Source organism: Coturnix japonica, chromosome 26 (genome assembly GCF_054131305.1).
Source record: "Coturnix japonica strain WE chromosome 26, WE-NBRP24, whole genome shotgun sequence".
NCBI lineage: Eukaryota > Metazoa > Chordata > Aves > Galliformes > Phasianidae > Coturnix > Coturnix japonica.
Genome location: NC_140688.1, coordinates 3,287,910 through 3,313,651, shown reverse-complemented (window position 1 = coordinate 3,313,651; position 25,742 = coordinate 3,287,910). Strand labels below are relative to the sequence as shown.

Sequence of the window (25,742 nt, the reverse complement as noted above, 5' to 3'; positions counted from 1 at the left end):
CCAGAGGATTTAATCCATTTGCCACCAGGTGTTCCTCTCACGGATCTGTATAGGCAGTGCTCTAGCAGGCTCCTCTGCTGGCAGCTGCCATCTGCGCTGAGGCTTGCTGTGTTTGTGTGTTGGGGGCTGCATTCAGTGTTCTTCCATGAACCAGGTGCTTTTCTGCACCTCCTGCTGGATGGTTGGATGGCCATACCATATTCTAACAGTATTTCTGCAGCTCTTTCCTGGGTAGCCATCCCCTTTAGGCGTGCTTGCTGTCAGTCTAAAGATCCCCAGTTGGCACAGACTGTCCTTGTTGTATATTCTCAACTTTCTTCACCACTCAGACCTCCAATAAAACTCCCTTTTCCCATTCCTGCAGCAAAGGTAGACAATAAGCAGTCATTCACAGAAGAGTTTGGGATGCACTTAATGTCTCTTGTTGTCAGTTTGTTTCCCTTCTTGCCATCCTACAGACTTTCCCCATTGGTCACAGGTGGATCGAAACACAGTATACACTCCTAAGGGAGAAACAGGCTTATATTTGTTGATATAATAGGGATATGCTGTAGTGATTTAGTAGTGACAAACAGGATCGGAGGTGGCTGGATACACTTGGTTATTTACTGCATAGAGGGTAGGGATACACACACACCTACAGGTGGCACTCCCATCGAGTCACGAGGCTCAGAGTAGTTCCCATTTCTTTCTCGTGTCTTTAGCCCACAGAGGTAAGGTGCTAGTGATTGCGGAATCAAACTCTATAATCCAGAGATGGGTTATAAAGCAGGTATGTTTATTCCAGTGTTGTGCAGTGCCGGGTGCAAGGGGGATAGCTCCAACCAAACTTGCACACCGATTTGTAAAATCGTGACATAGATATAGGTACATCTAATACATAGTCAATGAGTTCTCGAAATTCTGATACATATTCAATAGTTCTTTAGCATGCAGACCCCCCTCTTGTTATCGCCCATCTTATCAGGGAGATGCAACTCCTCTTCTGATATTTAAACTTCTAATCCTCTCCTCCCCAGGTGTCTCAGGGAGATCTCACTTCTTATCTGCATCCTTCCTGCTCTCCCAGAGCCATTGTCTCCATTTCTTGTTATTCTAACTAGATCATTCCTTTTCCCACCTACAAACTACATATAACTATCTCCCTCTAGCCCCCCCTTTGTTCTAAATTCCACCAGAGCCTCTGTTTCTTGCATCGCTGTTCACTAGGATGTGGCTGGATCCTCTCCTAGTCCCAAGCGTGCTCAAGGGTTTGTGTGGAAGGAATCATAACTGCACAGTCCCTCTAAGGCTGAACCTTAGAGAACACAAGAAAGCTCCAAAGTAACCACAGGTGTCTTACAGAAAGTCTGTTTTGAGAAGGAGTCTTGACGTCAAGCTGCAAGGTATCTCTGTGCAGGTGTGAGCTGCAGAGACAGCCCTGCTTGAGGGCGGTCCTGCAGTGTAGCCTGCTGCTGTGCAGCAGAGCTGGAGGGGCACTTGGGCTGCTCCCTGATTTGGGGTAAGATGGCTGCCTCCTTGCCTTGCTTTCTCTTTAGTCCCCAGCTCAGTCTCGGCTGTTGAACTAAGTGTCAGCTACCAGTTGTTTCAGCCTCCCAGTCTGAGACAGCTTTGTGACGGTTCATCTCTTTGAGCCAGACTGTTTCCTGTGCTGCAGCTCATTGTCTTCCTCTGCAAGGCCAGGCAGCGCCCTGCAGAGGGGCTGAGCTGGGACTGGGACTGCTGCATTCCCTCACAGCTCCCCTGCCATTTCTCTTCTCCCTGCAGGCTCCAGTTCAACTTCTGCCTTCCAGCCGTGATCATCCCAGCCTGCAGGAGAGCAGCAAATGGCTGCAACAAATCTAGCTGAGGTAGGGGTTGGGGAAGCAGGCAGGAGAGGCCAAATGGCCAGGGATGTGAATGCAGGGGAAGAGGGAGATGCCCTCACGCAGCATGTGTGTGCTGGGGACAGAGAAGCGGCTGGGATGGGAGGTTCTGTCCTGTGCGAGCGGTTTGTCTGGGCCTTGGTTGTTCCCAGCAAGGTGCTTCTTTGCTTGCAGGAGCCCGTGAGCTTTGAGGAGGTGGCCGTGTATTTCAGCAGGGAGGAGTGGGCGCTGCTGGACCCTGTGCAACGAGAGCTCTACCGGGATGTGATGCTGGAGACATACCAGTGTGTGGCCTCGCTGGGTGAGAGCTTGTCTGCCTTTCCTCCTTGTTAGGGCACCTTTGACTGTGCAGAATGAGCCTCTGCAAGCCGGGCCTTGGATAATGGCCATGCAGCTACATATTGACTAAGAACACAGTGCCTGCAAGAAAGGAGATACTGAGAAGCATGAGTTTCAGAAGGGATTAGTATGCATGGCACTGTGATCAAAGCTGCAGAGTCAGTGCTGGCAAGCAGGCATCAGCCAGGAGGGAGAAAACCAGCCCTTGTGTTGTGTGTTGCATGGTGCCACCAGCTCCAACTCACAGATGACTCCCTGGTTACGGCTTTGGAATTTATGATTTTCCATGCAATTGCCGTCAACATTTTGATGCCTTGACCTCTGGTAGATTGTAAGAAAAAAAATAAGCTGTTGTAAAGTTAATTTGAATGAAAAAATATCCCTTCATGATGTTCAGAGACGTCAAAGCATTCTTTGCTCCAAGGGAAGCTGTAGGCGTGGTGTCATTCAGGCCCAAATGGTTTCTCCTTGGGGAGGGAGACAGAGTGAACTGTTGAACAGGCACTGTGCCAGAATGAGGGAAATGCTCTCTTGTTCCCTGTTTCTCTCCCTGAAGCTCCATTTCCAGGCCCCAAGCCCGTGGTGATCTCCCTGCTTGAAAGTGGGGAAGACCCCTGGATCCCAGATGTGCGTAGCCCTGAGGCCAAGCCAGGAGACCTCATCCCAGGTGAGATGGTGGAGGGAAGGGGAATGATGGGGCTGTAAGAGCCTTCTCTGCCTTTGTTTTATTTTGGGCACCGTGTGCTATTGCTGCATTTTCTCTGTCATCCAGCAGCTGGTGGGATCAAAAATGCAAAGGAGGTTCTGCAGAGAAGTTGTGTAGCAGATAGACAGTGGGGTCACATCTCTGTGGAAGAAATCAGAAGGGATGCCCATGAAGGCCTGCAGCAAGGTCAGGGTGAGCACATCAAGAAGCCCCTGGGAACGCATCTGGGAATGACATTGAGGAAGCCAGTGGACTTCACCATAGGTCCAAAGCAGCCTGAGGAAACCAGGAGCAAGGATGCGTGCCGGATGAAAAAGCAGAATCCGTGCACTGGGTGTGAGAAAAGCTTTAAAACAGATTCCAGCATCACTAACCGCCAGTGCATGGACTCAGCAAAGAGGCATTACGAGTTGTGTGATTCTGCAGAGAGCATGAAATGGAGAGTCCACCCCACTGGCCAGCAGTGCATGTACACAGGAGAGAGAGCCTCCGAGTGCTCTGATTGTGGAAAGAATTTCACGGACACTGGGAACCTCACTTCCCACCAGTGTATCCACAGAAGAGAGAGAATGTACAAGTGTGCTGAGTGTGGGAAGAACTTCAAAGATAGTTATAAACTCAAAAGGCACCAACTTGTCCACATAGAAGAGCGACCATATAAGTGCACTGAGTGTGGGAAGTGCTTCAAATATAATTCCCAACTCGCCTACCACCATCGCATCCACAGAGGAGAGAAACCATTTAAGTGCACTGAATGTGGGAAGAGCTTCAAAAGCAGCTATGAATTGAAATCACACCAGCGCATCCACACAGAAGAGAGACCATTTAAGTGCACTGAATGTGGGAAGAGCTTCAAAAGCAGCTATGAATTGAAATCGCACCAGCGCATCCACACAGGAGAGAGACCATTTAAGTGCACTGAATGTGGGAAGAGCTTCAAAAGGAGTTCCGACCTCACCAACCACCATCATGTCCACACAGGAGAGAGACCATTTAAGTGCACTGAGTGTGGGAAGAGCTTCAAAAGGAGTTCCAAACTCACTCGCCACCGTCGCATCCACACAGGAGAGAGTCCATTTAAGTGCACTGAATATGGAAGAGCTTCAAAAGCAGCTATGAATTGAAATGGCACCAGCACATCCACACAGGAGAGAGACCATATAAATGCTCTGAGTATGGGATGAGCTTCAAAAGCAGTTCTGTTTTGATTTACCACCAGTGCATTCACACAGGAGAGAGGCCATTTAAGTGCACTGAGTGTGGGAAGGGCTTCAAAAGCAGCTATGATTTGAAGCTCCACCAGCGCATCCATACAGGAGAGAAACCCTATACGTGTCCTGTGTGTGGGAAGAGCTTCAAAAGGAGCTCTGAATTGAAGGTGCACCAGCGCATCCACACAGGAGTGAGACCATATAAGTGCTCTGAGTGTGGGAAGACCTTTGCCACGAGGCGTGCTTTGAAGTGCCATCAGTGCATCCACACGAAAGAGAGACCCTGAAAGTGTCCTGAGTGTGGGAAGAGCTTCGAAGGGAGTTCTGAATTGAAGCATCCATACAGGAGAGTGTCACAGTGTTATCTAGATCAAACTATGTCCGTGACAGGCGGTTAGCAGTCTTTTGGGCTCCCTGCCCCCCAAAAATGGGAAGGGAAAGGGGGTAGGGAGATGGGAGCTGGGCTCAGGGAAACAAACAGAGCAGCAGCAACAATCTAAGGAGGAAGACTTACCTTACTAACTATGATGTTGGGATGCAAGATTACACAATATAATACAGTCTAATTGAAACTGAGGTCCTCTGGGATGTGTAGTTCTTCTCTGTGCTCCACATGATGATATGATGAGAAATACCAATAGAAAAAATATTACCAAACCATGCCATTCCATCTCTTATTCTACATCGCTATAATATGCTTAAAATACATATAAATAAACAAAAATTAAAATGTATGACACACACAGGTCTATTTACATATATATACATAGAATTACTGACTGCACTGCCCAAACATCAAATTCCTTTGTGGTACATATTGAACATGCCCATCTTTCTGCATCACCCACCAAGTGCTCCCAGGTCCCTGGGCAAAAAATATTTCACCAAGTGGTTTGCCCTTTCCAGAGGCTGGAAGGACCCAAACAGCTTTTCCCAACATGTTCTTTACATGTACTACAGGGATCTTATCTCTCTCTACATTGTGCAGGGGGCTGGATTGGCTAGGACCCTCATGATTGACAGATCTTCTCATACTGACCAACCAAGTGGCTTCTGCCCAATGCTTCTCCCAGTGCTTCAGTGTTCCACCATCTATTGCTTTCAACATAGCTTTCAACAACCCATTGTTCAATTTTACCAGAAGCTGGTCACTGTAGGGGATATGATAAACCCACAGTTTTTATAAGGAAATGTTTGAATTGTGTCTCATTTTCAGATTCATATCTTTCTTGGGTGCCATGTCACCATAGGACTTGCTTCTCAAGATTCAGTGCGGTGTTTCAGGTGGTAGTATGGGTACTGTGTATGTGTCAAGCCACCCAGTGTTCGCTTTCACCATGGTAAGCACATAATACTTGCCATTGTGACTTGCGTAATCCAACTCCATAACCACGAAGCAGTTATAAAGCAGGTATGTTTAATGAGTGATGCGCATACACCCTGGTGCATGGGGGATAGCTTCACCTTACTTGCACACCGTTAGGACAAAATGTGCAACAGATATAGGCTGAACTAATACATAATCAATAGTTTGCAGGAATTTGGATACATATTAATTATATTCATGAGACCCCATTAGCATGCAGTCCCTCCCCCCTTGCGTATGTGTACTGAGTTGTGGGGGTGGTTGTGGGATGAAGGCTCATCATCTTCCTCGCTGTAAACTTTCGACCCTGCGGGAGGGGCACCCCCAAACTCATTCCAGCTTGCTCTGTGGACATCTAATCACCACACTGTTCTGGGGCTCTTCCACCCTCCTCTTCATGGCCTTCATCTCCTTGTTTTCTCAAAATTAGTGTCTGCAATTCCCCCTCTCTGCCCCCCCGTAACATAAACTATCTATCTGTAACTACCCTTTGCCTTAGTGAGTCCCCCTTTCCCTTTCTGTAGCAAAGTGTTCCCTTTTCATCTACTATGCGGTCTTTTTTCACTATTCAATTGTGAGATGGTGGCAAGGTGATATAATCAACCTGCCACTCCTCCCTGTATTTAACCTTCTGCCATTTTCCTTGCCCACAGAGAAGTTTCACCTCTTGGCTTGTTTAATTACGGCACGTGTTTCACAGTCATGAGTAACCTGCGCAATAGTGTCCATAGTTAAGTCCACCCCTCGGTCTCCGGCCCACTTATATGTCACATCTCTTCCCTGATGGCCCGAGGTCTCATGAGCCCATCGAGCTAGAAATAACTCACCCTTATTCTGCCAGTCCAAGTCAATTTGACAAACCTCAATTCTGGCAGCTCAATCTGCCTGATGGTTGTTCTGTTGTCCTTCAGTAGCCCGACTCTTGGGCACGTGTGCATCCACATGACACACCTTTACAACCGTACCTTCGGGTTTCAATGTCTTTCCACAGTCCAGCAGCCCAGATAGGTTTACCCCTCCGTTGCCAGTTACTTTTTTCCCACTGCTGTAAGCACCCCCATGAGGCATTTGCCACCATCCATGAGTCAGTATAAAGATAAAGCATTGGCCACCTCTCCCATTCAACAACATCTAAGGCCAGCTGGACAGCCTTTACCTCTGCAAACTGACTTGATTCTCCTTTACCTTCAGTAGCCTCTGCAACCTGTTGTGTGGGGCTCCATTTGCGATGCTTCCCTACAATGTGACATGATCCATCAGAGAACAGGGCATATTTCTTTTCATTTTCTGGAAGCTCGTTGTATGGTGGGGCCTCTTTAGCACGTGAATCCCCCCTGTGGCGCAAGTGGTAGAAGTGCCGCTCTGCTACACAGGAGGCTCGAATCCTGGGGGGTTGGACTCGATGATCTCTAAGGTCCCTTCCAACCCGCACGAGACTATGATACTATGATACTATGACACCTCTTCTGCTGCTGATGTTCCAAACTTTTTACCTTCAGGCCAGTCCATGATCACCTCTAGGATCCCTGGAAGGCTGAGGTTCGCCATCTGAGCTCGTTGTGTAATCAGCACAATCCACTTGCTCCAGGTGGCATCAGTAGCACGATGGGTGGACGGAACCTCTCCTTTGTACATCCAGTTCAGCACTGACAGTCGAGGTGCCAGAAGGAGCTGTGTTTCAGTACCAACTACTTCGGAAGCAGCCTGAATCCCCTCATACACAGCTAAGATCTCCTTCTCAGTTGGAGTGTAGCACTCTTCGGACTCCTTGTATGCTCAACTCCAAAATCCCAGGGGTCAGCCTCAGGTCTCTCCTGAGGCTCTTTGCCACAAACTTCGAGTGGGACCTTTCTCTCCAGCAGCAGTGTAGAGGATGTTCTTTACATCCTGTCCCATCCGTACTGGCCCCACGGCCACGGCACAGGGTACCTCTTGTTTAATCTGCTCAAAAGCCTTCTGCTGTTCAGGGCCCTATCCAAAACTAATCTTCTTCTGTGTTACCTGATAAAAGTGTAGGGCTGTAGTTTGGAAGGTGCATCCTCCAAAAGCCTACTACACCCAGGAAAGACTGTGTCTCATTCTTGCTAGTTGATGTAGACATGGCAGTGAGTTTTTCGATCACATCAGTTGGGATGTGACTATGTCCATCGTGCTACTTTATACCTAGGAACTGAATTTCCTGGGCAGGCCTTTTGCTTTGCTTAATAGCTTGTAAAAGAATTTGGATTATTTGCTCTCCTTTTGTGAAAACGTCATCAGCTGTATCGCCCCTCACAACAATGTCATTAATGTACTTCAGGTGTTCAGGAGCACCACCCTCTTCCAGTACAGTTTGGACCAACCTATGGCAAATGGTTGGGCTGTGTATGCACCCCTGGGGCAAACGGTTCCAAGTATACTGAATGCCCCTCCAGGTGAAGGCAAACTGTGGCCTACTGACGTATCTGCAAATTAACCTGACTTATCCCAGGACCTTGACTTTCCGGGGGAGAGACACAAACATGGATGCCATGATGTCTTCTCTCATTTTTTTGCTGCGTCACACTCCTTATATACCATCCTAAATCCTGTGCAGACACGTACACCCTCTACACAAAGCCCGATGCACGCGAGAGAGCCTCTACACACACCTAACTAAACCCCCCACCCACTAACTCTTAATCTGCAGGCCTTACTCAGCTATTCTAGAACACTCCATCTACTCAGAACTACTGTATGCACTCATAAATCCTTGCAAAGACAGCTTAGTTCCCCAACAGACGACATTCTGCAGCCAAAGGAATGGAGAAGAAGGCATTAGCAATGTCAATGGTGGCAATGGTGAGTGAGTTTTGCTGATCACTCCCTGATTCTCCAGCTGGCGAGTCAAATCATGAATGGGGAGCAAGGAATCCCTGTTAGTGTGGTACTGCTGTCTGTGCACTGTCTTTGTAGCAATTGGTACCTGCTGCTCTTTTACTTGTAGCAGCCCCACAACAGATGGGTCCTCTGACAGGTCAGGCAAAACAGACAGCTGCTTAATGTCCATATCTACAGCAGCTATTCCAAAGGCCCATCAATACCCCTTCGGAACCTTATATGCCCCCTTCTGAGGTAATCAATACCAAGTATACATGGAGTCCCCGGGCCAGTCACAATAGGATGCTTTTGCCAGTCATTTCCAGTGAGGCTTATTTCGGCCTCCAACACAGTCAGTTCTTGAGAGCCCCCAATCACTCCAGAAATATGGATTGATTCTGTCCCTTCATGACTCGAGGGCATTGGAGTGCACTGTGCACCAGTATCCACCAGTGCCTTATATTTCTGTGGTTCTGATGTGCCAGACCATTTAATCCACACAGTCCAATAAACTCTTATTATCCCTCTCCCCGCCAAGACTGAGGGCAGGGCTCTTCTATTGGTTACCTGTGATGAATGGAGCAACTCCACTGGTGGTTGGTCTGTTTTGTAGTTCTCTCACCCGTGCTCGTAGTACAGGAGTAGGCTGGTCGTGCCACTTCCTCGTGTCTTCTCTGTGGTCCCGTAGGTAGCACCACATGGAAACACGCTGTGCAATCTTACTGTTGTTCCTTGCTCGAGCTGGAAAGCACACGCGTCTAATAGCTGAAACTTTTGATGATACAGGTGAGGAGTAGGATTGGAATATTTTGATCAGGTCCTTCACTAGACCTGGTGACCCGTATGGAGACTGACCTTCATCAGTCGTTTCTGATACTACTACTCGACCAACACAATTAGTCGATGGAAACAGTTTCTTGTGCATTTCATCTATCAGTCTTCTACTCGTGAGATGGCAGAAACTGTGGTGCGTACTGGGGGGAGCTGCTCTTCATAGTTTTGAAGTGTCATAATCAGTTCAAAAACTCGGGGTCTTCTCTCTTGTTCCTCAGATCTTCCAAATGTCGTTGCCAGTGTGTGTGCATATCTTTCTGGTGCTGTACTTGTGAGTTTCTGCCACATGCTAGGCTTGGTCCTCACTCTCTCAGGATCACGGTCTTGTGGATCAGGGTCATACAACATTTCCACCACGGTCATTTCCCTCAGGTACTGGATACCTTTTTCGATGGTATCCCACTTAATAGTCTGAGGCTTCAAAGCATCCTTGAAGGGTTACATTTCCCTCACGGCTGTTAACAGTCCAGAGGGTGCCAGCTCCATCCAAACATCTGCTAATCTCTCTGTCAATAGCTGGGTCTCTGGCAATGCTTCCTAGTTGGTGAGATTCATTACCAGCTAGAGACAGGCTGTTGGCCCCGTTGTCCCAGCAGCGAATCGATAAGGCAAGAGACCTTCATTTTGATGCCATGTAAACTCCTTTCTTGAGCCTTGGAATTCATCCATCTTCAGAGGTTGATGAATGGTAATAGAGATTTCCTCCTCATCACTCTCTTCTTCGTGCCTCTTAGTTTTTTTTTGTTTTGTTTTGTTTTGTTTTTTTGCATTTCTCAGTGCCAATCCAGACCCCCTACCTGGATCTTCTGCTGCCTCCTCCTCTGCTTCTCCTTCTTCTCATCCTAGACACAAGGACACCTGTTTCCATTTCTTCCTTCCACAGGGGCAACTGATATTGTTACTGGTGCCTTCTGTGACTGATCAGAGTTGACTTGGGGTTTATTTTTTTTTTGAGGCTTGAACCTCAGATAGGAAACACTCTCTCTCTTGGGTAGTATTATACAGAGTACAGTAAGCATAAACCAAACCCCAAGTATGGTTTACCTCCTTAGATCTCTGACTCAAATACTCAATTTCTCAGGGTCCCTCAGGTGTTCAAGAGTGAAATCCCATGACATTGCCGGTCCCCACGCTTCTAAGATTTTTCCTAAACCTTTCCATATTCCTTGCCAGTCAGCATTTTCTGGTTTTGGAGGGGACTTCCGCATAGAACGTGAACATGACGCATGACGTGAACATGAGTATGAACACGAGTATGAACACTAACTCGGTTTTCAAAAACTGTGCGGCAATCTGATAAGGCAGCCTAAACCGGATTGAACATCGTGGTGTTTGTAAAATTAGCTGCTGTGAAATTAGCAATTGTGAAATTAGTCATTGTAAAATTAACTATTTCATCTGGGATGCAAGTGTCAAAATTCACATCATACCACATTGCATAGAAGTAGCAGGCAGGTGTCTCCATCAATGCCCTTACTTGGTTGTATAATGCATATATTCTATAACAAGAAATCCAAAAATTAAGAAGGGGCCAATAAGTTCCAAAGAACATGATGGCTTTGAATCCCCTATGCAGTGCTCCTAAAATAAAGAGCAGACTCATAGCTGGCAGTAGCTGGCAGGTGCTGTAAAAGTCAGAGCTAGCTAGCTGTGCTCTGGGAGAGAAAGAAATCCCTTTGTTTTCTTTACAAAAGCAAGACAGCAATGCTCAGAGTTTACAGCTACTCCTGAATGTTGACAGTTTGCCTGGACTTTCAAGGTCACACTCTCAGTGAGCAGCTATGAAAAGATATCACTCCCCTAACAAAGCTCTCTGAGAGCAAAGAGAGATTTGTTCTAAAAGCTAAACAGCAGCAGCTTATGCCCGCCATCTCCACCAAAATCTGTCACAGGTTACCTAGATTTACCTTTGGTAATGACAGAGGGCTGCTGCCCCGTAGGGCCCCCAGCCCAAAAAAGAGAGCTCCAGCCTGGGAGCAAGATTATAAATATGTCCTCTGCGTGTGACTTATCTCTGGCCATGAAGTCCTCTGGGATATGTAGTTTTCTTCTGAGAGATGAGTATTCGGAACGTTGTTATTCCACAAAACAGGAGTATGAAGCTTCTAATGATCCACACTGCACATAATGTTATGATGTGGAATATTGACAGCAACATTACAAAACCATGACACAATGTTTTGCCCACTTTGTGTTAAAGCCAGAGTTACAGTTTTTAATCAGTCAATATCGTCGCACTCTTAGCTCCAGTTTTATTCAATTTCTTGCCAGAGTAACCTGGCAGGTACAAGAATTTCTGTATTCCTACTTGTTTTCTTAGCTTATATTTAATTAGTCCAAAAAAGGAAACCTTTTCTTGTTGGGCAATAACTTCTGAGAAGCATCAATATCCACCAGAAAATGAACCTCTTTATCCTGCTTTCCTCGATGCAATTTCCCATTGCAGTTTGCACACTGCTTTCCTTCCAGTGGGGAGGAGCCCACCCTGGGCTGTTCAAGACCCCATCCCCCCTCGCCTCTCCATGAGGGGATGTCTGGGTCCTACTGCCTTATTCTAACACCACAACAGTAAGAGCTGTTCTTATTCCCAGTTCCTTTTCTATATGTACGTCAATCAGTTTTGTTTTGGTTAGTTTTCATATCATTCACCACTCTTCCGTCCTGACATTCCTTTTATACCTTGCCAGTCCTTCTTTCTTCTGCCTGTGTCTGTCCCAAACTTTCTTATTTTCCAAACTCTCATCATTACATAAGCTACTAACATCCTATTTCACTTTCGCCTCCTTCTCTCCAGAGGTGTCCAGTGCTAACACTGGGATTTCAGGTTTCCTAGATCTCTGCACATGATGGCTATTCTCACTTCCATTGCCCCGTCCTCTCCACCTCCCCCTTCCCTGTTTACAGCAGCAGTCTCTTTCCCTGGCTCTCTCACACTTTAAAAGTTCCTGCTGGGGGAGGGAACAATGAAGGGGGATTACTCTCACAGAATCACAGAATTGTAGGTGTTGGAAGGGACCTCTAGAGATCATCGAGTCCAAACCCCCTGTCAAAGCAAGTTCCCTATACCATGTTGCACAGGTAGGCGCCCAGATGGGTCTTGAATATCTACAGAATCTCTCATACCAGCGCAGATAAACTCACTTTCTCCTTAACCCATTTTCCTTTGAACACTATTCCACTATTTGTACCCTCAGTTACAATTCCACATACCCTCAATTATACTTTTGTATAGGTATATCACGACTTATATATATATATATATACACATTGTGTTAGTTTATACAGTTATACAGTTAATTATTTTAACTTCTCCTCTTTGGATCCTTTATTACTCAGGTCTTGTTTGTCCAGCACCGAAAATCAGTAGTTCTATTTCAGATGGCTGGGCAGAAATGAGCTGCAGTCTTTGTACGTATGACTTTAATCTAATTTTTAATAACTACAAATTGCTTCACTTAGATGCTGAGAGCTTTAAACGAAATACTAGTATCTTGTTCTAAATGCAGAAACAACACTTGATTCCCACAAAATGTATGGCAGTCAGTTGGTATCTGTGGCAATTTGGAATGTATTGCACTGGGTACGTAGGGTCAACCCCAATACATTAGACTTTATCTTTTTACAGCGGGAGGGGGATGTGTACCGCACTTTGAGAGGAGTGCTGTGTATAAGCTGCCAAACTTGGGTTGTAAGAGAAACAGTGACCAAACTACGAGAGGGACTAGAAAAATGGAGAAAGGAGAGAGATGCAACAAAGCTGGTATGAATCAATGTTTGACTGTTCTCCCTGGCTGACTACCTTGCTGTCCACTTTAGCGGGACCTCTTATTTTATTAATCCTGAGACTAACTCTTGGACCATTTCTGTTCAATACACTTATTGCTATTGTTAAGGGTCGGTTAGAAACAGCCTATTTAATGTTAGTAAGAAAAGAATATGAACGTATCAGTAGCAAGGAAGAGGATGAATCTACCCTCCAAAGGGCTAAAGAAGCAGTAAAACGATTTAATGAACAAAATCAGGATTAAATAGAAAAAGGGAGATTGTGATAGGTAAGGGTTAAGTTTGTTAGTCAAATGAAACTCAGTGGTGCTTTCTCAGGAGTCCTGGAATGTAAACAGTGTTGTAAAATGTAAATCGTGTTGTAAAGCAGGGAAACTAAGAAGCAGCAAGCACTGCAAACTACATATTGCCAGGGCACATAAGCTGCTAGAAAATAACCAAAGAATAACGGAAAAGACTGCTGACTTTCACCCCCACAACACTCTACGACCGCAGCAATAACCTGCACAGCCACAAGAATGACTGGAATATATAAAAGAGATAACAACTGTACAAATGCAGAACCTTTGTTCAAATTGCCACCCTGGCGGAGTACAGACTCCCCTCAGCACCCAGCTCTGTTTTGCTCACTTTACCACCTTCCTTAATTGAATAAAGCTATCCCTTTATTTAAATCACAAGATTTGATGGTTTTGACACGGTTTTGACACGGGAATCTATAACAGACAACCATACAGACCAAAAACCCACACAGAACTCCATAGTATTGCTTCACAGAAGACTTATTAGGACCCTTAGACAAGGATCTGGGGATAGTCGTATTCTTACCGCAGCTTTTGGGTAAAGCTGCAACCCACAGCTCGGTTCCATTGCAAGAGTTGTGTTCAACATACAATGTCCTCTGGTGCTGTACCTGAGATTACATCTTGCTGGGACATACTCGTGGGGGTTAGGAGTAACAGGAACGCCAGGACAGCAAGGGAGGGATGCCTGACCACAAGGGTGTGCGAATGTCCCCACCGAAGGAAGCAAAGAGAGCCGGCAGAAAGCGATGCTTCATTAGCGTAACAAAACACAGCCCCCATTCCTCCCTTCCTCTCACCGTCCTCCCCTACACCCCTCCCCCGGATGCAGAACGAGCTCTGTAACTGCCGAGCGCCTGGCAGCCGGCTCGGGGCGTGCTCGTTGTGGGAATTCCTGCCTTCCTGAGCCTGTGCGGAAGAGGCGAGAGCCTGTCTGGAAGCCATCCGGGCAGCAACGCTGGGGCAGGAGGTGCACCAAGGCCGTCCTGCGGCCAGCTCCGGGCTGAGGGCATCCTCTGCTCTACGCGACTCCGAGGAGCCTGGCTACCTGCACCAGAGCTGGGAGCAGCCTGCTCCACACCCAAGGTAGGTGCCCTTCGTGGCTCGTGCAGAGGAGCGCACGCTTCCTGCCCCCTGCCAGCAGCACCGGGAGAGGAGCGGGGAGCGGCCCCGGACGGGGCGGAACCCGCACTGCCGTACCCCAGGCGGGACCCTGGTCCCGGCTCCAGCTCCCGCTCAGCGCAGCAGGTTTGCTGGCCCAGACGGGCTGCAACCAGGGCGGCAGTTCATGCAGCCCGGTCTGGGCTCCGAGGGGCACGGGAACGGGCTGGGAGCTGGGACAGTGAGGAAGGGAGCAGAGGAGGTCAGCGTGCTCTGCTGCCCGGTTGGATCTCTGTAACACAGCGCAGCTGGGGCTGCAGTTCTTCCTCTGGGCCACGGGAGACACGAGACGGCCTCGCTCTGCAGCTGTGCACGCGTGGATTGACGGAAGCTTTAAACCCCCCGATGCCTCCTTTGGAGTGCCTTAATGTGAAGCCTCCAAGTGGAAATTTGCACTCCCCCTGCTCCTCCTCCCCGGCAGTTCCCAGCTTCTCTTCGGGGACCCTGCGGGCAACACGTGCCTCTGGCGACCCTTGAAATGGCGTTACCTTTTGTTTGCTGAGCGCTTGCCTGATGCCTCAGCTGGGGTTGTGCAAAGCCCTGGCAAGGCTTTTGTTCAGGCTGTCCCGGCAGCTGCAGATGCCTTGAGCACACAGCTGCGGGCCCTGAGCACGTTCAGCATCTGCAGCAGCTCCGGCACTGGGCTCTGGAACAGACGATGAGAAGCTGGCAGCCTGTGGGCTGACTGGAGCACGCGCTGAGAACACGGCCGAGCAGCAGCAGGTCAGTAAAGCACAGCCCAGGTGCCTTCTGCAAAGGGCAGGCGCTGCTGAGAGCGTTCCCTGCTAATGAGCGCAGTCGGTGTACTGCAGTTTTATGGCCTTTCATCTGTTATTGCTGGAGTGTTTCCTGGTGTGTTGTGCATTGTCTTTGGCATCACAAAGAGGAATAAGTCCACGATGCCATAATTATTCTGTTTAGCACTGCTACTATTTGGTCAGTTGCCTTCCTGGTTCGGTTAAAATTCCCAGCACAGCATTGTCTGGTTGTGGTAGTGACCGTCACAGGCTGGTTTGGCTGCAGTGCTGTCAGATACTCTCTCTTTTCAGGAGTTTTTTGGATGTTTTATTGATTTGTTTCTGTGTTTAAGTAAGCCATCCCGTTTATTTGAGAAGTGTGTAAAATCCAGTTGACTCCTCGCCATTTTGCACTTCCTTACACAAGGAATGTGAGCCCTCATCACTTTTAGGTAACATCAGCAGCAGGTGGTTTTGAGAACTACATCATTTTCCTTCACAAAGTACTTTTCCCAACCCTTTTATGAGGGCTTGGTTGATTTCAGCAAGCCCAAGGCTACTTCCACTCCTGAGAGGATGTACAGACATCTGCCAGAGGATTTAATCCATTTGCCACCAGGTGTTCCTCTCACAGATCTGTAGAGGCAGTGCTCTAGCAGGCTGCTCTGCTGGCAGCTGCCATCTGCGCTGAGGCTTGCTGTGTTTGTGTGTTGGGGGCTGCATTCACAGTGTTCTTCCATGAACCAGGTGCTTTTCTGCACCTCCTGCTGGATGGTTGGATGGCCATACCATTTTCTAACAGTATTTTTGCAGCTCTTTCCTGGGTAGCCGTCCCATTTAGACGTGCTTGCAGTCAGTCAAAAGATCCCCCAGTCAGCACAGCCTGTCCTTGTTGTATGTCCTCAACTTTCTTCTCCACTCAGACCTCCAATAAAACTCCCCTTCTGAGGTGACTGGATACACTTGGTTATTTACTGCATAGAGGGTAGGGTTACACGCACAGCTACAGGAGGCCATCCCATTGAGTCACGAGGCTCAGAGTACTTCCCCTTTCTTTCTCATGTCTTCAGACCACAGAGGTAAGGAGCTAGGATGTGGCTGGATCCTCTCCTAGTCCCAAACTTGCTCAAGGCTTTGTGTGGAAGGAATCAAACGGTCCCACTAAGGCAGAGCCTTATAGAGCACATTAAAGCTCCAAAGTAACCACAGGTGCCTTAGAGAAGATCTGTACTGAGGAGGAGTCTTGACGTCAAGCTGCAAGGGATCTCTGTGCAGGTGTGAGCTGCAGAGAGCCCTGTTTGAAGGCAGGTCCTGTAGTGCAGCCTGCTGCTGTGCAGCAGAGCTGGAGGGGCACTTGTGCTGCTCCCTGTTTTGGGATAAGATGGCTGCCTCCTTGCCTTGCTTTTATCGTTAAGTCCCCAGCTCAGTCTCAGCTGTTGAACTAAGTGTCTGCTACCAGTTGCATCAGCCTCCCAGTATGAAACAGCTTTGTGGCAGTTTATCTCTTTGAGCTAGGCTGTTTCCTGTACTGCAGCTCATTGTCTTCCTCTGTAAGCCCAGGCAGCGCCCTGCAGAAGGGCTGAGCTGGGACTGGGACTGCTGCATTCCCTCACAGCTCCCCTGCCATTTCTCTTCTCCCTGCAGGCTCCAGTTCAACTTCTGCCTTCCAGCCGTGATCATCCCAGCCTGCAGGAGAGCAGCAAATGTCTGCAACACATCTAGCTGAGGTAGGGGCTGGGGAAGCAGGCAGGAGAGGCCAAAGGGCCAGGGATGTGAATGCAGGGGAAGAGGGAGGTGCTCTCAGCCAGCGTGTGTGTGCAGGGGACAGGGAAGAAGCTGAGATGGGAGGTTCTGTCCTGTGTGCACTGTTTGCCTGGGCCTTGGCTGTTCCCAGCAGGGAGCCTCTTTGCTTGCAGGAGCCCGTGAGCTTTGAGGAGGTGGCCGTGTATTTCAGCAGGGAGGAGTGGGCGCTGCTGGACCCTGCGCAGCGAGCGCTCTACCGGGACGTGATGCTGGAGACGTACCAGTGCGTGGCCTCGCTGGGTGAGAGCTTGTCTGCCTTTCCTCCTTGTTAGGGCACCTTTAACTGTGCAGAATGAGCCTCTGCAAGCTGGGCCTTGAATAATTGTCATGCAGCTACATATTGACTAACACCACAGTGCCAGCAAGAAAGGAGATACTGAGAAGCATGAGTTTCAGAAGGGATTAGTATGCACGGCACTGTGATCAAAGCTGCAGAGTCAGTGCTGGCAAGGAGGCATCAGCCAGGAGGTAGAAAACCAGCCCTTGTGTTGAGTGTTGCATGGTGCCACCAGCTCCAGCTCACAGATGACTCCCTGAATACTGCTATGAAATTGAGGATTTTACATGCAATTGCCATCAACATTTTGATGCCTTGACCTCTGGTAGATTGTAAGAAAATAATCTGTTTTAAAGTTAATTTGAAAGAAAAAATATCCCTTCACAATGTTCAGAGATGTCAAAGCATTCTTTGCTCCAAGGGAAGCTGTAGGCGTGGTGTCATTCAGGCCCAAATGGTGGTTTCTCCTTGGGGAGGGACACAGTGGTGCTGATGACCTGTTCAACATATAAGAAAAATATCCCTTCATAATGTTCAGATGTCAAATCATTCTTTGCTCCAACATTCAGGCCCAAGGGGTGGTTTGTCCATGCGGAGGGAGACAGAGTGGAACTGTTGAACAGGCACTGTGCCAGCATGATGGAAATGCTCTCTTGTTCCCTGTTTCTCTCCCTGAAGCTCCATTTCCAGGCCCCAAGCCCGTGGTGATCTCCCTGCTTGAAAGTAGGGAAGACCCCTGGATCCCAGATGTGCGTAGCCCTGAGGCCATGCCAGGAGACCTCATCCCAGGTGAGATGGTGGAGGGAAGGGGAATGTTGGGGCTGTAAGAGCCTTCTCTGCCTGTGTTTTATGTTGGGCACCGTGTGCTATTGCTGCATTTTGTCTGTCATCCAGCAGCTGATGGGATCAAAAATGCAAAGGAGGTTCTGCAGAGAAGTTGTGTAGCAGATAGACAGTGGGGTCACATCTCTGCGGAAGAAATCAGAAGGGATGCCCATGAAGGCCTGCAGCATGGGCCGGGTGAGCACATCAAGAAGCCCCTGGGAAAGCGTCTGGGAATGACATTGAGGAACCCAGTGGACTTCACCATAGGTCCAAAGCAGCCTGAGGAAACCAGGAGCAAGGATGCGTGCCAGATGAAAAAGCAGAATCCGTGCACTGAGTGTGAGAAAAGCTTTAAAACAGATTCCAGCATCACTAACCACCAGTGCATGCACTCAGCAAAGAGGCATTACGAGTTCTGTGATTCTGCAGAGAGCATGAAAAGGAGAGTCCACCCCACTGGCCATCAGTGCATGTACACAGGAGAGAGAGCCTCCGAGTGCTCTGATTGTGGAAAGAATTTCACGGACAGTGGGAGCCTCACTTCCCACCAGTGTATCCACAGAAGAGAGAGAATGTACAAGTGCCCTGAGTGTGGGAAGAGCTTTAAATGTAGTTCTAAACTCAAAAGACACCAACGTGTCCACACAGGAGAGCGACCATATAAATGCCTTGAGTGTGGGAAGAGCTTCAAAAACAGTTCCAGCCTCATCTACCACTATCGCGTCCACACAGGAGAGAGACCATTTAAGTGTACTGAGTGTGGGAAGAGCTTTAGAAGCAGCTATGAATTGAAGATGCACCTGCGCATCCACACAGGAGAGAAACCATATAAGTGTTCTATGTGCGGGAAGAGCTTCAAAAGCAGTTCCAAGTTCTCCCAACACCATCGCATCCACACAGGAGAGAGACCATTTAAGTGCACTGAGTGTGGTAACAGCTTCAGGAGCAGCTCTGAATTGACGCTCCACCTGCGCACCCACACAGGAGTGAGACTATATAAGTGCTTTGAGTGTGGGAAGAGCTTCAAAATCAGTTCTGTTTTGAAGTGCCATCAACGCATCCACACAGGACTGAAACCCTTTCAGTGTCCTGAGTGTAGGAAGAGCTTCAAAAGCAGTTCTGTATTGAAATTGCACCAGAATGTCCACTCAGGAGACAAACCATTTAAGTGCCCTGAGTGTGGGAAAGGCTTCAAATGGAGTTCCAGCTTCTCTTCCCATCAGCGCGTCCACATGGGAGAGAGACCCTTTATATGTCCTAAGTGTGGGAAGAGTTTCAAAGGGAGTTATGATTTGAAGCGCCACCAGCGCATCCACACAGGAGTGAAACTGTCTAAGTGCACTGAGTGTGGGAAGAGCTTCGCCAGCAGTTCTTTTTTGAAGTGCCACCAGCGCATCCATACGGGAGAGAAACCCTATACGTGCCCTGAGTGTGGGAAGAGCTTCAAAAGCAATTCTGAACTGAAGTGCCACCAGCGCATCCATACAGGAGTAAAACCCTTTCAGTGCACTGAGTGTGGGAAGGCCTTCATAAGCAGTTCTAAATTGAAACTGCACCAGAATGTCCACTCGGGAGACAAACCCTTTAAATGTATTGAGTGTGGGAAAAGCTTCAAATGGAGTTCCAGCTTCTCTTCCCATCAGTTTATCCACATGGGAGAGAGACCATTTAAATGTACTGAGTGTGGGAATAGCTTCAAAAGGAGTTCTGATTTGAAGCGCCACCAGCACATCCACACAAAAGAAATACCCTGAAAGTGTCCTGAGTGTGGTAAGAGCTTCAAAGGGAGTTCTGAACTGATGCTGCATCAGAGCATCCACACAGGAGTGTGTCATTATGTTATCTAGATCAATCTATGTCCGTGACTGGGGTTAGCAGGCCTATGGGCTCCCCGCCCCCCATTAATGGGAAGGAAAAAGGGGTAGGGAGACGGGAGCTGGGCTCAGGGAAACAAACAGAGCAGCAGCAACAATCTAAGGTGGAGACTTACCTTACTAACTATGATGTTGGGATGTAAGATTACACAATATAATACAGTCTTATTGAAACTGAGGTCCTCTGGGATGTGTAGTTCTTCTCTGTGCTCCACATGATGTTCTGATGTGGAATACTGTCACGGGTTACTTAGATTTACCTATGCCCGTGACAGGGGAAGCCACCCCACACCCCCCCCCGGGGCCCGGAAAGGAGGGGGAAAAGGGGAGTGGGATAAAACAGCGACAATCTAAGGAGGAAAAACTTATTTTACTAAATATGATATCGAAATACAAGATAACACAATATAATATAATTAAGGCTAACAAAATTGAACGAAACAGAGAGAGAGAGAGTCTCCGAAAACCGAGAGGCCTACTGTGAACTCTAGGCGACACGGCTGGAACGCTTCCCACTCTCCGAGAAGTTCGAGAGAAGAAGGAGGGCACTCCAGCCTGGGAACGAGATTATATAGAGTCCTGGTCCCGTGACTTATTGTTACTCCTGTTGTTCTCTGGGATATGTAGTCTTCTTCTGTGGACTGCACATTCAACAGAAGTATCCATACTTGACATGATGTTATGATGTGGAATACTGATAGCAAAATTACAAAATTACAAAACCATGACATTCCACCCCTTATTCTACATTATTACATCATGGTTAATATATACATATATATACATATATATACACGTATGTAAAATTATGATAGCTAAATAGTAGAATTGCATGTAACATAACTAAATGTACAACTATAATAACTAAAATACACTACACATGCAAACATATATATATATATATAGATACATAAAATTATTGACTGCACTCCCCCAGCATCAAATTCCCTTGTGGCACACATTGAACATCCCCATCCTTCTGCATTACCCACCAAGTGCACCCAGGTCCCTGGGCAAAGACAGTTCCACGGATAGGTTTGCCCTTTCCAGAAGCTGGAAGGACCCAAACAGCTTTTCCCAACATGTTCTTTACATGTATAACAGGGACCTTATCTCCTTCTACAGTGTGTAGGGGGCTAGATTGACTAGGACCATCACGATTGACAGATCCTCTAGTATTGACCAACCAAGTGGCTTCTGCCAGATTCTTCTCCCAGTGCTTAAATGTTCCACCACCCATTGCTTTCAACATAGTTTTCAACAACCCATTATATCGTTCAGTTTTACCAGAAGCTGGTGCATGGTAGGGAATATGATAAATCCACTCAATGCCATGATCTTTGGCCCAAGTATTTATAAGAGAATTTTTGAAATGTGTCCCATTATCAGATTCAATTCTTTCAGGGGTGCCATGTCGCCACAGGACTTGTTTCTCAAGACCTAATATGGTGTTTCGAGCAGTTGCATGGGGTACTGCGTATGTTTCAAGCCACCCAGTGGTTGCCTCTACCATAGTGAGTACATAACACTTACCACTGCGAGATCGTGGCAAGGTGATATAATCAACCTGCCACGCCTCCCCATATTTATACTTTTGCCATCGCCCTTCCTCCCAGAGAGGTTTCATCCTTCTGGCTTGTTTAATTATGGCACATGTTTCACAATCATGAATAATCTGCGCAATAGCGTCCATGGTTAAGTCCACCCCTCGGTCTCTGGCCCACTTATATGTTGCGTCTCTTCCTTGATGGCCTGAGGTCTCATGAGCCCATCGAGCTAGAAATAATTCGCCCTTATTCTGCCAATCCAAGTCGATTTGAGCCACCTCAATTCTAGCAGCTTTATCTACCTGATGGTTGTTTTGTTGTTCTTCAGTAGCCCGACTTTTGGGCACATGTGCATCCACATGACGCACCTTTACAACCATATTCTTTGTTCGGGAAGCAATGTCCTTCCATAGTTCAGCGGCCCAAACAGATTTTCCCCTCCGTTGCCAGTTATTTTGTTCCCACTGCTGTAACCACCCCCATAAGGCATTTGCCACCATCCATGAGTCAGCATAAAGATACAGCATTGGCCACCTCTCCCGTTCAGCAACATCTAAGGCCAGCTGGACAGCTTTTACCTCTGCAAACTGACTTGATTCTCCCTTACCTTCAGTGGCCTCTGCAACCTGTCGTGTGGGGCTCCACACAGCAGCTTTCCATTTGCGATGCTTCCCTACAATGCAACATGATCCGTCAGTGAATAGGGCATATTTCTTTTCATTTTCTGGTAATTCGTTGTATGGTGGGGCCTCTTTAGCACGTGATACCTCTTCTGCTGGTGATGTTCCAAACTTTTTATCTTCAGGCCAGTCCATGATTACCTCTAGGATTCCTGGACGATTGAGGTTTCGCATTCGCGCTCGCTGTGTAATCAGCGTAATCCACTTGCTCCAGGTGACATCGGTAGCATGATGGGTGGAGGGAACCTGTCCTTTGAACATCCAGTTCAACACTGGCAGTCGAGGTGCCAAAAGGAGCTGTGTTTCAGTCCCAACTACTTCGGAAGCAGCCCGAACCCCCTCATACGCGGCTAAGATCTCCTTCTCAGTTGGAGTGTAGCACTCTTCAGACCCCTTATATGATCGACTCCAGAATCCCAGGGGTCGGCCTCGGGTCTCTCCTGAGGCTCTTTGCCACAAACTCCAAGTGGGGCCTTTCTCTCCAGCAGCAGTGTAGAGGATGTTCTTTACATCCTGTCCAGTCCGTACTGGCCCCAGGGCTACAGCACGGGCTATCTCTTGTTTAATCTGTTCAAAAGCCTGCTGCTGCTCTGGGCCCCATGCAAAATCATTCTTCTTCCGCGTCACCTGATAAAGGGGGCTTACAATGAGGCTGTAGTTTGGAATGTGCATCCTCCAAAAGCCCACTGCACCCAGGAAAGATTGTGTCTCTTTCTTGCTAGTTGGTGGAGACATGGCAGTGATTTTGTCGATCACATCTGCTGGGATGTGACGACGTCCATCCTGCCACTTTATACCTAAGAACTGAATTTCCTGGGCAGGTCCTTTTACTTTGCTTCGCTTAATAGCAAAGCCAGCTTGTAGAAAAATCCGGATTATCTGCTCTCCTTTTGTGAAAACTTCTTCTGCTGTATCGCCCCACACAACAATGTCATCAATGTACTGCAGGTGTTCAGGAGCACCACCCTGTTCCAGTACAGTTTGGACCAACCCATGGCAAATGGTTGGGCTGTGTTTCCACCCCTGGGGCAAACGGTTCCAAGTATACTGAATGCCCCTCCAGGTGAAGGCAAACTGTGGCTTGCATTCTGCGGCCAAAGGAATAGAGAAGAAGGCATTGGCAATGTCAATGGTGGCATACCATTTGGCTGCTTTTGACTCCAGCTCGTACTGGAGTTCCAACATGTCCGGCACAGCAGCGCTCAATGGGGGTGTGACCTCATTCAGGCCACGGTAGTCTACTGTCAGCCTCCATTCTCCACTGGCTTTACGCACTGGCCATATGGGACTGTTAAAAGGTGAGTGAGTTTTACTGATCACTCCCTGATTCTCCAACTGGCGAATCAAATCATGAATGGGGAGCAAGGAATCCCTGTTGGTGCGATACTGCCGTCTGTGCACTGTCTTTGTAGCAATCGGTACCTGCTGCTCTTTTACTCGTAGCAGCCCCACAACAGACGGGTCCTCTGACAGGCCAGGCAAAACAGACAGCTGCTTAATGTTGTCCATGTCTACAGCAGCTATCCCAAAGGCCCATCGATACCCCTTAGGATCCTTGAAATGCCCCCTTCTGAGGTAATCAATACCCAGTATACATGGAGCCCCTGGGCCAGTCACAATAGGATGTTTTTGCCAGTCTTTGCCAGTGAGGCTTATTTCAGCCTCCAGCACAGTCAATTCTTGAGAGCCCCCAGTCACTCCAGAAATACGGATTGATTCTGTCCCTTCATGACTGGAGGGCATTAGGGTGCACTGTGCACCGGTATCCACCAGCGCCTTATATTCTTGTGGTTCTGATGTCCCAGGCCATCGAATCCACACAGTCCAATAAACTCTATTATCCCTTTCCCTCCCCTGACTGAGGGCAGGGCCCCTCTATTGGTTACCTGTGATGACTGGAGCAACTCCACTGGTGGTTGGTATGTCTAGTAGTTCTTTCACCCGTGCTCGTAGTGCAGAAGTGGGCTGATCATGCCACTTCCTCATGTCTTCTCCACGGTCACGTAGGTAGCGCCACATGGAAACACGCTGTGCAATCGTACTGTTGTTCTTTGCTCGAGCTGGGAAGCGTGTGCGTTTAACAGCTGAGACTTTTGATGATGCAGGTGGGGAGTAGGACTGGACTAGTTTGATCAGATCCTTCATTAGACCTGGTGGCCCGTACGAGGATTGACCTTCATCAGTTGTTTCTGATACTATTACGGGATCATTACAATTAGTTGATGGAAACAATTTCTTGCACATTTCATCTACTCGGTTTTCTAGCCGTGAGATGGCAGAAACTGCGGCATGCAGTTGGGGGAGCTGCTGATCGGTGGTTTGAAGCATTATAATCAGCTCAACAACTCGGGGCCATCTGTCCACGAATCCTTTAGATCCTGATACCAATGACTGTGCAATTCTCTCTGGTGCTGTACTTGTGATTTTCTGCCACATGTCAGGATCGGCCCTCACTCTCTCAGGGTCAAGTTCGCTTGGATCAGGGCTGTACAACATTTTCGCCATGGCCAATTCCCTCAGGCGCTGAATACCTTTTTGGACGGTATTCCAACTATCAAATTTAGGCTTCAAAGCATCCTTATAGGGGTACCTTTCTCTCACGGCTTCTAACAGCCGCAACCAGAGAGTGGCAGCTCCATCCGAACATCTGCTAATCCCTCTGTCGATACCTGCATCTTGGGCAATGCTTCCTAGTTGGCGAGCTTCATTACCATCTAGAGACAAGCTGTTGGCCCCGTTGTCCCAGCAGCGAAGCAACCAAGCAAGGATACCTTCATCTTGACGCCGTGTGAACTCCTTTCTTAAGCCTTGGATTTCAGTCAGCTTCAGAGGTCGACAATAGGTGATTTCCTCCTCCTCCTCAGTCTCTTCTTCATGCCTCTTGGTTTTTGCCTTTGCTTTTTTCGGTACTGCTCCATGCCCGGCACCTGGGTCTTCTGCTGCCCCCCCCTGTGCTTCTCCTTCTTTTCGTTCTAGACGCATGGACACCCGTTTCCATTTCTTGCCTTCCACAGGGGCAACTGATATTGCTACTGATGCCTCCTGTGACTGATCAGAATTAACTTGGGCTTGAATCTCAGATCGGAAACTCTCTCTCTCCAGAATAGTATGATACAAAGCACGGTATGCATAAGCCAAACCCCACATAAGGTTTACCTCCTTAGATCTCTGACCCAAATACTCACTTAATTTCTTAGGGTCCCTTAGGTGTTCAAGAGTGAAATCCCATGACACTGCGGGTCCCCATGCTTCTAAGACTTTTCCTAAACCTTTCCATATTCCCTGCCAGTCATCATTCTCTGGTTCTGGAGGAGACTTCCGCATAGAACGAATGCATAGGAACATATATGCATGCATTGATAGTGATAACATGAATGCAAGTATGAACCCTATCTCAGTTATTGAAAAGCGTGTGGAAATCTGAGAGTACAACCTAAATAAAAAGGGTTTTTTTAGCCTGTACAATGAATTAAACATGGTGGTGTTTGTAAAATTGCCTGTTCCATCTGGGATGCAAGTATTTGTAAAATTGCCTGTTCCATCTGGGATGCAAGTGTTTGTAAGATTCACAATTCCATCTGGGGTGTAGATGCC

The 25,742-nt window shown here is 47.9% G+C and overlaps 1 pseudogene; it reads left to right on the top strand.

Moving 5' to 3' along the window:
- The first annotated feature begins 92 nt into the window (after positions 1–92).
- On the top strand, positions 93–20,099 carry LOC146756639 (uncharacterized; annotated as a pseudogene).
- Positions 20,100–25,742: the final 5,643 nt, after the last annotated feature.